Raw genomic sequence first — 10,931 nt, forward strand, 5'->3', positions numbered from 1 at the left:
TATTCAAACGCTAATGATCTGAAGCAACACATTGAGACATGTAAAACGCCCATATAAACTCTGTAAACACACTTTATTTAGTCAGATTAATGTACTGTCGTTTGGCGCGGCTGTGAGGAATAATCCTGGGACATTTACCTACCTCAGAACAAGTGCTGGTTTATTTTCACTTCGAGGAGCGAGCTGAGCTGTAAGTGTTTTATTCTTGTGCTTTGTTCTAATCGCGATATAGAATAACGTTTAGTGTCTTTAAACGCAAAAATAGCCTACTGTTTAAATTTGAATCATGTTTCTGTGTGTGTGTGTGTGTGTTTGACTAGTTTAGGATCGATTATAAAGTTTTTGTTATATCTTTGAAGAACAAGAGGAGACGTTCGTAATCTTGTAAGTCTTTACTGAACTCAAGGCAGCATATAACATAGACCACGCTTGGTCAACTCCCGGAAACACACTGCCAGAAAACACATATCTCCACCCCAGAACAGCCACGCCCTCCCCAGGCTTTTAGCCTCTTAAAGGAACCTCACTCTTACAATAGGCAGTCAATACATTACACCCCTTTTCCCCAGTCCACAAAGTCTGAAAACCTTCTTGGAGGGTGATGCTCTCTTACAGGGTACCTCCGAGAATGAGGGGACTCAGACATGCCCTCAGCTCCAGCTCCAGTAAGGTCAACATCAGGGTTTTCCACATCTAATGCAGGCGGCTGTAACTCAAGCATCTCAGCCCCTGGGGACTCAGGCGGATGGACAGTGTAGCCACCTGGCTCAGGCCTTGATTGGTCGGACAAGGGTGCCGTCCTGTCCAGCAGCTGGTCAACATGTCGCCTGTGCATTTGCCCATCACTAGCTCTGACCTTGTATGACAGGGGACCTGTGACATCTACAATGATTCCAGGCATCCACTTAGAATCTCTGGTGTAGCTTCTCATGTACACCAAGTTCTTAGGTCTAAACTCTCTGATTGTGCCAGGGCATTTTTCAGCATTAAGCTCCTGTCTGCGAAGCATATCACCATCATGGTCAGGGTGCAGACGATCCAGGGCCGTGGTGAGTCGCCGATTCATGAGCAACTCAGCAGGACTTTTTCCAGTAGATGAATTGGGTGTGACGTGCTGTGACAACAAGAAACGGGCGAGCCTGGTCTGCCACTCGCCCTTGGTGATGTGAGACAGGGCCTCCTTGGTTGTCTGCACCATGCGTTCAGCTTGACCATTTGAGCTTGGGTGATATGGTGCTGTAGTGACATGTCGAATGCCGTTTCGCTCTGCAAACTCTTGGAATTCCGCAGAAGTGAACGAAGCACCATTGTCTGAGACTATGACGCCAGGCAAACCATGTGTTGCAAAAAGTAGTCTCAGTGTGTTGATGACGGCTGATGATGACATGGAACTCATCAGAGACACCTCCAGCCACTTGCTATGTGCATCAACCACTATGAGAAATACTTTGCCCTGAAAAGGGCCTGCAAAGTCAATATGCAGCCGGGACCATCTTTTTGTCGTCCACTCCCAAGGGTGCACTTTCGCCTTAGGTGGTGCATGACGTGACATCTGACAGGTTTCACATGCCTTGACAGTCTCCTCAATGTCTCGGTCCATGCCCGGCCACCACACATAACTCCTTGCGAGTCCCTTCATGTGTACCATACCCGGGTGCGCGTCATGCAACATAGCCAGTACTTCTCTCCTTGCCAAGCAAGGAACAACCACCCGGCTTCCCCATAGCAAACAGTTCTTGTGCGCAGAGAGTTCATGGCGGCGTGAAAGGAATGGTTTGAACCGGCTATCCATTACATCAGCCGGCCACCCATGCAGCACCCAGCGCATTACTCGTGCTATGACAGCGTCTTTGCGTGTAAGGTTAGCGATTCGCTCAGCATGCATAGGTGCATCTGGCACCATTTCAAGTAGCAACACTTCCAATGGTGGTGGTGTAACAGCATCAGATACCGGCAAGGGTAAGCGACTCAGGGCGTCAGCATTGCCCATTTGTTTGCCCGGTCTGTAGCATAGCTCATAGTCGTAAGCTCCAATGATCAAACTCCAACGTAGCATCCGTGGCGAAAAGATGGTAGGCATTGGCTTGGAATGGTGCAGGAGTCCCAGCAGGGGTTTGTGATCTGTAAAAATCACGAAATGGCGGCCTGCGAGATACTGGTGAAACTTTCTGACTGCAAAAACAACCGCCAATGCTTCCTTATCAATTTGGGCATAATTCCGCTCCGTGGTGGACATTGTTCTGGAAGCAAAGCAAATGGGCCTCTCCTGGCCATCACATTCCATGTGGAACAATAAAGCCCCAAGCCCATAGGGTGAGGCGTCGCAAACCACTGCCAGGGGTTTCTTTTCATCATAGTGGACCAGCACTTTATCCGTTTGCAGCAACTCTTTCGCCTGAGCATATGCCATCTTGTGCTTCGCAACCCACTGCCAAGTAGCAGACTGGTCTAGAAGGCGATGCAGGGGTTCCAGGATGGTGGCCTTATTTGGAAGAAAACAGCTGTAAAAGTTAAGCAGCCCCAAGAACGCCTGAAGTTCTGTTTTGTTCTGTGGAGGCGGAGCTTTTTGGATAGCATCCACTTTTTCACGGGTTGGTTTGATGCCATCTTTATCCACTCTAAACCCCAAAAACTCCACTTGATTAGCAGCAAAAATGCTTTTCTCTTTTTTTTAGTCGCAGCCCAGCTTCAGCGAAGCACTTCAGTACGGCCCGTAGCCGTGCATTGTGTTCTTCCATGGTTTTGCCCGAAATCAGTATGTCATCCAGGTATGGTTGGACTCCTGGAATTCCTGCGAGCAAAGTGTCCATAAATCTTTGAAATATTGAAACAGCCGTTGACACCCCAAATTGCAACCGTCGAGCCCGGAAAAGCCCACGGTGAGTATTAATAGTCAGTAAGTCGGCTGCGTCATCATCCACTGGAAGTTGCTGATAAGCCTGTTTCAGGTCAAGTTTAGTGAAAACTACTCCTCCAGCTAGTTTCGAGAACAGTTCAGATACTGTGGGTATAGGGTACACATCTGGCTTAACAGCTGTATTCACAGTACAGCGGTAATCACCGCAAATCCTCAGGCCCCCATCTTTTTTTGCTACAGCCACTATAGGTGTGGCCCACTTTGCATGGCGAACAGGTTCAAAAATTCCTTGAGCCACCAATTTGTCCAACTCCTCATCAAGCTGGGGCCGTAAAGCAAAAGGAACTGGGCGGGCTTTGAAGAAACGTGGAGTTACTGTGGAATCAATGTCAATAGAGATCGGGGGGGTCCGGCAAACCCCGATGTCCTGAAAAACCTCTGAGTATTCAGCCAGTATTTTCTCCATGGACTGCAGCTGTACCCTGTGTACCCCTTCCACTGATATTCCCAGGGCATCAAACCAGTCCCGTCCCAACAGACTAGTTCCCTGGCCCTGGATGACGAACAAAGGCAGTGTGTTTCGTGATCCTTTGTATGTCACTTCCACAAATATTTTTCCTTTCACTTCCAAGGTTGCCTGTGACCACTGCTTAAGTATTCCATTGTTGGCATGTATTTCAGGGGGTTGGGAGGGCCACAATGAGTGGTAGGTGTGCTCACTAATCAAGGAACAGGCCGCTCCTGAATCCACTTCCATTGTGTGTGCTTGTTTGTTTAGTATAACAGTGGCCAGATATGGCCTCTGCCCCCCTCTTTCTGATTTATTAGTGGTGCTGTAAATGGAATAATCATTTTGCTCTTTGTGAGTTATAATGTTTGTGTACCATTCTGCTGTGGTGCTGGCTGCATCCTTGTCAGGACCATGTTTAGTCTTTGTTAAACACACACGAGCAATGTGTCCTCTTTTTTTACAGTAATGGCATACAGCAGTGGAAAACCTACAGGCTTGTGGGGTGTGCTGACCACCACATCTGAAGCATGGCTTGTCACGTTTAGGATTTTCATTTGAAGTTGCAGTCTTATGAACTGATGCCTGCGCATGGGCTGCATAATGAACATCGTCCTCCAGCCGTGATTTGTTTTGATGCTGACGAAGCAGGCGAGCATTTAACAATGCTGTTTCAGCAGCCAGTGCCTTTTCTTCTGCCTCTTTAAATGTTAGTGTAGGTACAGCCAGCAGGCGTCGCTGTAACGCTTCATCCATAACCCCGCACACGATTCTATCACGCAGCATTGCTTAACCCTCTGGGGACCAGAAACGCGCCCGCGCGTTTTGCTCGTTTTTTTTTTTAGCAATGCAAAATAAACTCAAACGGCTCTGTTAATTTTGATCTTTCATGTTCGTGTTATACATCAATCGATCCTGTTCAGTTTCTATTTTTTTTCTGTATACTCACAATAAAAATAAAGTGTTTTGCTTTTTGCCAAATAATGAAAAATGAACATGATGCGAGTTCTTCACTCTCTCTGTCAGCGAACTCCAATTTGAAACGCGTTCGGAAATGATCTGTAACTCCACGAAAATTCAGTCAAACAGGCAAACATACCCACGGGCATAAAGCTAGAGATCGCATCTTTTAAATGAAGTCATTTATATTAAAAACAAATATTCTCAGCTTCTGTAATCTGTATGAAAATAGAGCGATTCCAGTCGAGCTCATTACGAGCTCATTCACTTTAATTCGTTCACGCCTACTCCCGGAGCGCGCTATTCACAAGATAATGTGTTAAGCCATCTATGGAAAACAGGTAAACGCCCCCAAGCAAATGCATTAAAGGCTTCAAGTTTCATCATTCAGTTCACCTGCGCGTTAGGAAGATGGCACGATACACCGGTGTAGAAGCTCTTCAGCTCGTCCTGGATACTAGCGACGAAAAATCCACATTTTCATCAGAAGAAGAGCGCGACTCTGATGACGACCGTTTGATCGAGCCGTGGATAGAATTTCGTATGAGTAAGTATTTAGTCTTACTTCCATTAGTTGACAAGCTATTCAATATAAACATGTAGCTTACATATTATACTGGATGGACTATTTTCCACTTGCCATACAGAGTATTGACATTTGATATATTCAACACGATCTAATGAAAGTGCATATCTATACCATGAATTTAATATCTCGTGTTAAAGAGAAAAATGTGTTTTTTTTTTTTGTTGTTTTTTTTTTTTTGTGCATGCTACGCACTGTAAACCCCAGTTAGGAAATTTGTATGTGTAAATGATATGTTTAGATCATTGTGTATGAAAGCTAGAATGTAGAAGTTATTTTAGAAAATAGGCCTACTAGATGTTTAGATTATATTTTGACTAGTTTAAATGCTGCCTCATTATTATCATTGACGATGCATGCTCGCAAATTAATGCTCAAATTAATGACTTGCGCAAATGTGTTTTGCTTGCGGTGTGCCTCTCCGGCAATGGCCCATTGACACGCATATTTATTGCACTCGCCTAAAATTATTTACATCAGTTATTCATTATAGACTAATGCTGCTATGGTTATATTTATGTAATAATATTCCTCAACTTAAAAAAAAAAAAAAAGGAATGTAGTTTCATCACTACCTCCGCCTGCAACTCGGAGTGCGCTTAGCAACACAGTCAGAAATCAGAAAGAAAGTACATATTTACCTACAATTTTACAGATGTTAGTTCAATTTTGTTTATACTTAGTGTTAATACAATATGAGCCTGTATGACTTCACAATTGCTTTGTTTATAGCCGACTGATTATTTATTTATTTTACTCACATTTGATTTGCTTAGAGCAAATTTAGAACATTTAGTTTCTCCATATAGAGGAATTACAATAAAACAGATTGAAAAACCTTTGAATCTCCTCTCATTCTTGGTTCAGGCTGCCTCACTTGATGGGCCATTAGCCATTGGGAGAGTGTCTTGTCACACCCCTGGTGTGACATCTCATTAATATTGATAGGTCATTACCACCCCCTCGCATAAACCTCTTCTGACCAAAAAACTGTCATACAAAGTATGAATTCATGTTTTGCTTTATGTGAACAATAAGGCAGAATTGTTTTCACATCATTTTGAAGCCAGAACTCGAAGCGACAACATCCATTAGTCAAAAGTCTTGTGGACACATATTTAGTATGTGTTTTGTGGTCTTATTTCAGCAACTTTCATTTTTATTTTTTTCAATAACCACGCATAAACATTATTCTCTTAAAAATATAAACATGTACATACATGTTGCTCATATATTATGGTAGCCCCGTATGCGCTATATAGAGTGAATTTACACCTTTGCCATTAACATGTTTATAAATAACTGAAAAAAGCACAAATGTTAGTGCTTGTCAAAACATCCCAAGGGCCCCAAAAACACCCTGGTCCCCTAAGGGTTAACTGATCTCCGAAAGCACAGTGCACAGACAAACGTCGAAGCTCAGCAATGTAGTTTGAAATACTTTGATTAGATTTCTGCTTACAATTGTGAAAATGAAAACGTTGAACAATCTCTGATGGCGCTGGGCTGTAATGACGTTTTAAGGCAGCGACAATGTTTGCATAAGACACAGTAGAGGGCTGCGTTGGGGCAAGCACTGAACGTAACGTGGAATACGTTTTTGCACCACACACACTGAGCAGAACGGAACGTTTTTGTCACAGTTCTGTCACCCTTGTCTGGGTTTTTTCTTGGTTTAGTGACAGAGCTGTGACACTCCCTGTTTGTCATGTGTTTGTGTTAGTCTGGTCTGTTGTGAGCACATGGCTGTCACGTTATTTCCTTGTGCCATGTGCTCTCCTGTCAATTGTCAAACCCCGCCCATCTTGTTATCTCGTTATTGTTTAATGTCCCTCAGCTGCCTGCCTCGTTACCTTCCTTTGTTTGTTCCCTATTTAGTCTCCCTGTGTTTGCAGTCCCGTGCTGGTTCGTTGTCCAAGTTTTCCATGTTCCTTGTGTTTCCTGGTTCTGCCTGTTATCATTCTTATTTTCCCCCACGAGGGAGTTTTGTTTGTAGTTTATGTTTGTTTGTTTACTTAATAAATATTACCCATTGTTTCTGCACTTGAGTCCTTGCACCTTTAATCTACCCATTCCGTGACAGAACGAACCAGCCAACTGAGGACTCAGCAAGCAATGGGTATCTTCCTTTTTCCATCTCCCTGCCCCTCCGCTTATCCGATGGTGGAAAGACTTGACAAGCTCCTTTCGCTTCGGCAAGGGGAGAACAGCGTGAAGGAACTTGCCTACCAGTTCCTGTATTTTGCGGAGGGGCTCAACATCGGCGACGCAGTGCTCAAGGACAGATTCAACACCAGCCTTAATGAGCCTGTGCCTGCCTGTGAGATGGGAATGCTGGGGATATTATCTTTCTGGCAGTTTGTGGGGTACGTTTACAATCGTGGGGCCAATGCAGACTGGGAGGGTGGTCTTCCGCCTCTTGGCCCACCTCCCACTGATCTCACAAACAGCCAAGTCCCCGGTCCTCCGATGACCCCTTCGGGGAGAGGGAGGAGGAAGAAAGAGTGCGACCCGTCAGCCTCCAATCCAGTGGAGGCTGAAGGAGTTGCAGCACCCCCAGAGGCGGTTACTCTCACACCACCTCGCCAGCGCAGGAGGAGGAGGGCTCCTGTCGCTTCCCTTCGGCCGGTGGTCCAGGAGGACCCGACTTCGACGGTCTCAAGGCCAGTAGTCCAGGAGGACCCGACTTTGGCGGTCCCAAGCCCGGTCGTCCAAAAGGACCCGACTTTGGCGGTCCCAAGCCCGGTGGTCCAGAAGGATCCGACTTCGGTGGTCCCAGGCCCGGTGGTCCCAGAGCTGTCCTTTCTCCCTGCAGTGCTCTCAGAGGTGGCCGAGGAGCTCGTAGCACCGATTCGCTCACGTAGACGGAGGAGGAGAGCTTCCGGCCAACCACAGGGTCCGGAGGTGGTTCTGAAGCCTGCAGCCGAATCTCCAAAGCCTCCAGTGAAGCCTGCAGCTGAACCACCGATGCTTCCAGTGAAACCTGCAGCCGAACCCCCGAAGCCTCCAGGGAGGCATGCAGCCGCGCCCAAGCGCCTTGCCCTGTCGACGCCACCCAAGCGTCTCGCCCTGCCGGCGCCGCCCAAGCATCTCGCGCTGCCGCCGCCACCCAAGCTCCTGGCCCTGCCGGCTCCGCCCAAGCTCCTGGCCCTGCCGGCTCCGCCCAAGCTCCTGGCCCTGCCGGCTCCGCCCAAGCTCCTGGCCCTGCCGGCTCCGCCCAAGCTCCTGGCCCTGCCGCCTCCGCCCAAGCTCCTGGCCCTGCTGGCGCCGCCCAAGCTCCTGGCCCTGCCGGCGTCAGTCATGTTACCAGTCAAGCCCCAATCTGTTCACGTCACATCTACCGAGCCAGAGACAGTTCCCACCAGGTCAGCCACGCCAGTGTCTCCGAACAAGATGGCCGCCGCCGAGCCGGGGTCTTCGGACAGGATGGCCACCGCCGAGCCAACGTCCCTAGACAAGATGGCCATGCCGGTTCCTGTTCCTGAGCCGGTGTCTGTGTCTGTTCCTGTTTCTGAGTGGGTGCCTGTTCCTGTTCCGTGGTCACCCGAGGGGTCGTCTTCGCTATGGCCGCCCGAGGGGTCGTCTCCGCTGTGGCCGGCCGAGGGGACATCTCCGCCGTGGCCGCCTGAAGGATCGTCTCAGCCCTGGCCGCCCGATGGACTATCTGGTCCACCCTGGCCACCTGAACTGCCTGGTCCACCCTGGCCACCAGAACTGTCTGGTCCGCCCTGGCCACCTGAACTGCCTACTCCGCCCTGGCCACCTGCACGGCCTGCTCCGCCCTGGACGCATGCTTCGCCCTGGCCACCTGCTCAGCCGGCACCACCCTGGCCCTCAGCCAGGACTCCAGACTCGTCAAAGTCTCCCTGGTCTGTTCTTCCGGCACCGCCCTGGTCCTCAGCCAGGAATCCGGACCCGCCTGAGTCTCCCTGGTCCGTCCCGCCGGCACCACCCTGGTCCTCAGCCAGGAATCCAGACCCGCCCATCCCTCCCTGGCTCAACCCTCCCGTCCCTCCCTGGTCGTTGTTTAGGATTTTATGGACTGTCATGTTGGCTCTGTTTTGGCTCCCCTCCCTTCCCCCTCTCTTTGTTTCTGTGTTCTGATCTGCTTGTCTTGTCTACTCTTTGGTCTTGCACGTTTGATGTTCGTCTCGTTTTTGGTGTCCCTCCTTGGAAACGCCAGGTGGCGTTCCTTTGAGGGGGGTTAGTGTCACAGTTCTGTCACCCTTGTCTGGGTTTTTTCTTGGTTTAGTGACAGAGCTGTGACACTCCCTGTTTGTCATGTGTTTGTGTTAGTCTGGTCTGTTGTGAGCACATGGCTGTCACTTTATTTCCTTGTGCCATGTGCTCTCCTGTCAATTGTCAAACCCCGCCCATCTTGTTATCTCGTTATTGTTTAATGTCCCTCAGCTGCCTGCCTCGTTACCTTCCTTTGTTTGTTCCCTATTTAGTCTCCCTGTGTTTGCAGTCCCGTGCTGGTTCGTTGTCCAAGTTTTCCATGTTCCTTGTGTTTCCTGGTTCTGCCTGTTATCATTCTTATTTTCCCCCACGAGGGAGTTTTGTTTGTAGTTTATGTTTGTTTGTTTACTTAATAAATATTACCCATTGTTTCTGCACTTGAGTCCTTGCACCTTTAATCTACCCATTCCGTGACAGTTTTTTTGCATCATCCTCAATATCATTTGCATGAAAAAAACATTCCAGTCGTTCTGTGTATTCTTCAAAAGAGTTACTCGAACTTTCGTCAAACTCTTCGATACGGCCGAGTGTAGTTATGTTCGCTTCCAGATGCAGATTATTTTCACTCACATTCAGTCGCATCATATGGATTTATCTGCACACAGTCGGTTCGAGTCCGCTCGTCGCCAGTGTTATATCTTTGAAGAACAAGAGGAGACGTTCGTAATCTTGTAAGTCTTTACTGAACTCAAGGCAGCATATAACATAGACCACGCTTGGTCAACTCCCGGAAACACACTGCCAGAAAACACATATCTCCACCCCAGAACAGCCACGCCCTCCCCAGGCTTTTAGCCTCTTAAAGGAACCTCACTCTTACAATAGGCAGTCAATACATTACAGTTTTAACTCTAAAATAGACATCAAATAAGCTTTTGTTAGCAGTTTCTGCTCATATGTTAAATATATAGTATGTTTTGTCAAAAATAAACTTATCAATTGTTATAGTGTTTGTTCCAGCTAGGCTATATCAACATAATGAATCCTTAACTTTGAAATATGTATAATAAAAAATGTATTGGCATACTTTAAAAAATAATACTTTATAAGAGATTTATGGAAAAAGACAATTTTCTTTTCAAGATGTTTCCAACTCTAACTTTGAACCAATTCTATTGAATGGCCCATATAACCTATCTGAACAGGATTTGTTTCCAGGTATGACTAAAAATGTGCTTTTGACTTTCATTTATATTTTGATTTTATATATATATATATATATATATATATATATATATATATATATATATATATGTCTGTGTGTGTGTGTATATATATTTTCCTTGCATTCTTTCTTGTGACACACCTGAATGAAATGAATGCATCTTTGTCTTCTCAGGTGAGAATCACCTAATTATACATGAGGGGGTTGGGCCGTTCACGCCCATTCGCATATTGCCTTTCAAAAAAAAAAAATGTTTTTCACAATTTAAAGCAATCTATGGTGTTATGTGAATGATTAGAAAGGATGATTTTCAGATCATTTTGAAGCAAATACTCTAGGCCACAACTTCCATTAGTCAAAAGTCTTGTGGACACATATTTAGTATGTGTTTTGTGGCCTTATTTCAGAAACTTTCATTTTTAGTTTTATCAATAAACATGCATAAACAATATTCTCTCAAAAATACAAACATGTACATACATGTTGCTTACATATTATGGTAGCCCTGTTTGTGCTAAATAGAGTGTAATTTCACCTGTGCCAGTAATATGTTTATAAGCAACTGAAAAAAGCACAAATGTCAGGGCATGTCAAAACATCTCAAGGACCCCAAAAA

The 10,931-nt window shown here is 46.4% G+C and overlaps 1 pseudogene; it reads right to left on the reverse strand.

Annotated features, from left to right (window-relative positions):
- Window positions 1–465: 465 nt before the first annotated feature.
- LOC130083454 (uncharacterized protein K02A2.6-like) lies at window positions 466–3,975 on the reverse strand (annotated as a pseudogene).
- Window positions 3,976–10,931: the final 6,956 nt, after the last annotated feature.

This window comes from Rhinichthys klamathensis, unplaced genomic scaffold, assembly GCF_029890125.1.
Source record: "Rhinichthys klamathensis goyatoka isolate OS25496 unplaced genomic scaffold, OSU_Roscu_1.1 h1tg000055l_1, whole genome shotgun sequence".
NCBI classification, from domain to species: Eukaryota; Metazoa; Chordata; class Actinopteri; order Cypriniformes; family Leuciscidae; genus Rhinichthys; species Rhinichthys klamathensis.